Source organism: Chrysochloris asiatica, unplaced genomic scaffold (genome assembly GCF_000296735.1).
Source record: "Chrysochloris asiatica unplaced genomic scaffold, ChrAsi1.0 scaffold00062, whole genome shotgun sequence".
Taxonomy (NCBI): Eukaryota; Metazoa; Chordata; class Mammalia; order Afrosoricida; family Chrysochloridae; genus Chrysochloris; species Chrysochloris asiatica.
In genome coordinates, this window is record NW_006408580.1 from 8,795,534 (window position 1) to 8,800,137 (window position 4,604).

General features: G+C 37.3%; 1 pseudogene; it reads right to left on the reverse strand.

Moving 5' to 3' along the window:
- Positions 1 to 739: 739 nt before the first annotated feature.
- LOC102815583 overlaps positions 740 to 4,604 on the reverse strand; it is a 36,212-nt pseudogene continuing 32,347 nt past the window's right edge.

Sequence of the window (4,604 nt, forward strand, 5' to 3'; positions counted from 1 at the left end):
GGCTGGCATATTTCAGGATATAAACTCAGGACAATGACTCTGCAATTATGAGGGCAGCAGAGGTAGGACATCTACCAAAACAACAACAACAAAAAAAAACTGTTCAAATCAATCTTCAGGGTTAACTCAGAAATATCCAGACTATTTAATATTAATCATTGACAATTTCCTTTAGCTTTCATGATTCGTGAGAATAAAAATATGCTGTCCTTAATGGACACCGAAAGGCTAGTGATTCACACTCACCAGGCACTCCTTGGAAACTCTATACAGGGTTGTTATGAGTCAGAACTGAGTCCTTGGCACTTAACAACAACAACAATCCATAAAATTCAACCCTCAAAGGAAATATCTATAATTTCATGTGCTGTCTGAAAAGTAATGACTCTCAGAAACTTTAGAAAATTCCAAGAGCAAGTAAAAGAATGGCAATTTATTTAGTGACTCTAATAAAGCATGACAATGCCTGAAGCTAGTAAATATGATATGGAGAAAAATTTTCACTAGATAACGTTCATTTGCAGCTGTCATCTAATCAACATAGAACTGATGATAATACCAGATTTGTCATCAAATTAGTATATGTGGTCTATGCCTCCATTTTAGAGGCACTTGTAATCTTTAAAAAATTGGCTTTCTTCCCAAGTATCTATTACAGATCATGGTAAAAATGCCATTACGTATTAGTATCTATCTGAAAGAATCTTGAAGCCATTGTTCAATGATACATTGTCTAAATTTACAGGAATGTTTGGTCATCTAGCCAGCACATTTGTAGAACATCTACCGTTTCAGACATTGCTTCTGGCATCTGAAGCACAGGAGCTATTTCAACTGTGACATTAAAAACAATGGAATGAGTTCATTAATAAACAGGGAGTTAATTAATAAACATGAATTAAATGATGTTGAGTGAAGACTCAGCTAGGAGAAAAAAAAGTGATAATACAATTTGAAATATGACCAAAACAAACTGTATTAAAAACACCTTTAATTTTAAAAAGATACAAGCTTTCCTTTTTAGTAACAGCAGACCTTCCTAATTTATATTCCAACTAATGGTTGCTTCTCTGATCGTAAAACTTTCCCCTACCTAACTTGGGAATAAGACATTAGGATCTCTTTATTTATTTTTTTTTTTACCACTTCCCTTCCTTTGTCAACCCCCAGTGTTGAATTAATTCCACTACTTACTTTTCCTCTTCTGTGCCTATTCAACTGACAAAATTTACCCAAAAAGAGAAATGAACCATTTCAGACAGTAGTCTCCTGCCCCCAGGAAGTGCTTCAATATGCAGTCCTCCCATGTGTCATTTCTCACTTGCCACTGGAAAGTCTTCAGTGTCTTTGATCATGTCTTTTAGGGCACATTATTCATAATAGGCAACATGCCTCTGGGTCAGAACCAACTCAACGGCACTTAATAACAACACCTCCTGAATCATAGGTAAAACTGAGGCCCTAGATGGACACTCCAATGTGACATTTTACTTAACATTTTATTTCCTCCCCTTTTGACTTAATTACTTCTGGTCTCAGGGAAGGGAAGAAGTGCCCCTTCTCATGGTCAAGACTTTTCACCGTGTCTCTGGCCCCTGCATGTAACACTCTGCCAAATCTTAACCCACTGCTTTTGAGCTCCACTCTGACCTTTCTACAGAAACTACTCTAGACCCTTTTTGGTGGTGTCTTATTATCAAATATGAGAGATTGTTTTAAAGTTCATGGAAGTGAGGGAAAAACAGCAATGAAGCTGCGAGCTAATAAACTCCTGTGAAACCAGGTGGAGACCTGGTTGGCCAGCAGTATAGTGAAACCTGGGGATTCCTGAGCCAGGAGTCAGTGACATAGCCACAGAGGACAGAGTAGAGAGTGAAACATCCAGCTAATAAGAAGAGAGGGCATATACACAAGAACATCTACACTTGCAGATAATACCCACTTGACCTGGCTTCAATGACTGGATGATCAGGACTCAACTAGAAGAAGAAAGAAGAGGAAAAAGAGTAATCTGATACAATTTGATGAACTTGACCTACACCTATGGATGCAGTAGCTCAAAAGAGGGAACAAATCTTTATAGCAAGGATCATTCCCACCTCTTCCATACACTGGGTAGACAGGGATGGGCAACTTGAACATTGGCTACCCATAATGGGGAGGGGGCCTACAAAGGCAAGAAGTGACTGGCTTACAAAATTTAAAGAGGGAGCTTAGATCCAGAGGCCATGGAGAAAGGTAGAATCTCCACTGAGTAGTATCCAATCTGTCTGGACAGGGCTGATGAAAGGAAATGGGGATAGGTACAATAGTGAATAATTGCTATCAGGACTGACTGTGAGGGTTGGAAATGTAAAGGTTGACATTTTGTAGCAAAAGGATGGGAGTGGTTGACTTTGCAGTCCAGGAGCGGAGGTCCCTGGGATCATCATGGGAGAAGAGAGGAGTGTGGGACCCTATCCAGAGAAACAGTGATGCCAGAGATGGAGGCAGAGATGATAACGTGGAGAGATGGAGTGGCTGGGGACTCTAGACCCAGAGAGGGGGAGGGGCTGTGTGCTGACGACCTGGGGGTGGGGGGTGGGAGGTGAAGGCTATACCCTTTGGTTAGTTGATGATGCATGGAGGGGATTGTAACCATGCCAATGAAACGATATACGATAGGATGAATGTAAAACTAATGTTCTCCCATGTAAACTATCACATAATTCACAATAAAACATTTTAAGTAAATAAATAGTAATAATTTAAAAGTTCATGGGAAAATTCCATAATCTTTTCATTCCATTTTCCACTAATTTTTTGATGTCCCCTAGCATGCAGAATTTTAAACTTTTGAACCTTCATTTCTGAAAATGTCGTTCCTTGATTATCATAGTTTACCACTCTGTTAACCCACCCCCAGTCAATACCATCGATTTTTCCTCATATTTTTTCTGCACATAAAAGTAACCCAAGCACATTATAGAAATTTTTGAGATTGCATTTAAGCTATTTTTAAATGCAAACAGTCTAAAAATAAATACATATTATTTCAAAATACAACTAAGGAGGCAGAAATTGAACATTAGATTTTACTGTAATCTAAAAGATAAAACATTTGGCAGAAAAGATTTATTGACAAAGGAGAGTGAAGACAGTGGGAATAGATGCTATAATGGGATTGTAGGACTAAATTGCTTGTTTTCTCTTTGTGATGACACTCTGATACTTTGCAAAGGTTGTCTCTTCTGTGTTTAAAAGCACAATTTAACAAGCCCAAGTAGTAAACTGATCAGAGCCATGTTTGTAAGATTATTTTTTAAATTATGCTATATATAGTTTTATATTTAGCTTTTTTCATATAAACACTATGTTGTGTCAATTTAAATCCTCCAATGAATGAAATATTTGCAATGTCTCACAGATACTAAAACCATTCAGCAGAAAGACTGTAATTCAGTGCCCAACAGAATAAATAGTTCCATTTCAAATTTCTGATGGTTATAAATAAATATGTGATTAATATTCTTATACATAAATTGTTCTGTGCATCCAGATCATTTCTGCAGATAGAATCTGAGGACTGTAGTAAGTTAGTGGAATAGAACCAGCAGTTGAAAAGTTCTTTTTATATTGTGTTCAATTATTTTCCTAAAAAGTGAGGCCAATTTACTATCCCATCATCTGTGAATAAGCAGGACCCTCTCATTGTAGTCATTATCTCTATGTATTTGAAAAATCTTTTGTTATCTTAGAAGGCAAAAGGATTTTTGTTTCTATTTGGGTTTGCTTTATTATTGTTGTTATTATTACTAAGAAGGTCAGATTGGTTTCTGATATAATTTTAAATCATGAGTACTGTTCTTTTTGTTTATGTGTTAGCCCATTTTCCTATACAGATTTGAATGCTTTGGTTACTAATTGGTGGTGGTGGTGGTGGCGGCGGTGGTGGTTGTGTGCCATGGAGTCAACTTTGACTCCTAGAGACCCTGTACAGGATTTATGAGGCTGTAAATCTTTATGGGAGCATAAAGCCTCATCTTTCTTCTGCGGAGAGACTGATAGATTCGAACTGCTGACATTTCAGTTAGCATCCCAGCTCGTAATCCACTATGCTACGAGGGCTCCAGAATTGGTAGTATGTCTATAGATTAACTATAATAACCATTTTTAAAGCATCTTGGTGGTTCAGTGGCATAAGCATTGGGCTGCTAACCACAAGGTTGGTAGTTCAAGCCCACCATCCCTCAGAGGGAGAAAATTCAGTAAAAATTATATATCATAACATTTACCAATTCAATATTACTTATGTAAGGGTAAGGAAAGATCATAGAAACTTTTATTAAACAATAATATCTAAATGTGAAGCAATTAATTCTCAACATGATCTCCATCTAGGACTATACACTTCTTAAGGTGGTCTTTCCATCTCTCTAACCCTTCCCTAAAGAATTCTGCACACTTCAAGTTACACCTCATCAAAATGGCACTTTTGGTATTCTTGAGATTTCAAATCACGTTCCTTTGAAATGTTCTTTGAATTCTGAAAACAAAAATAAATCTGAAGGGGCAAGATCAGGACTGTAGAGAGGCTGGGGTAAGGTTTCCCAACAAAATTCTCA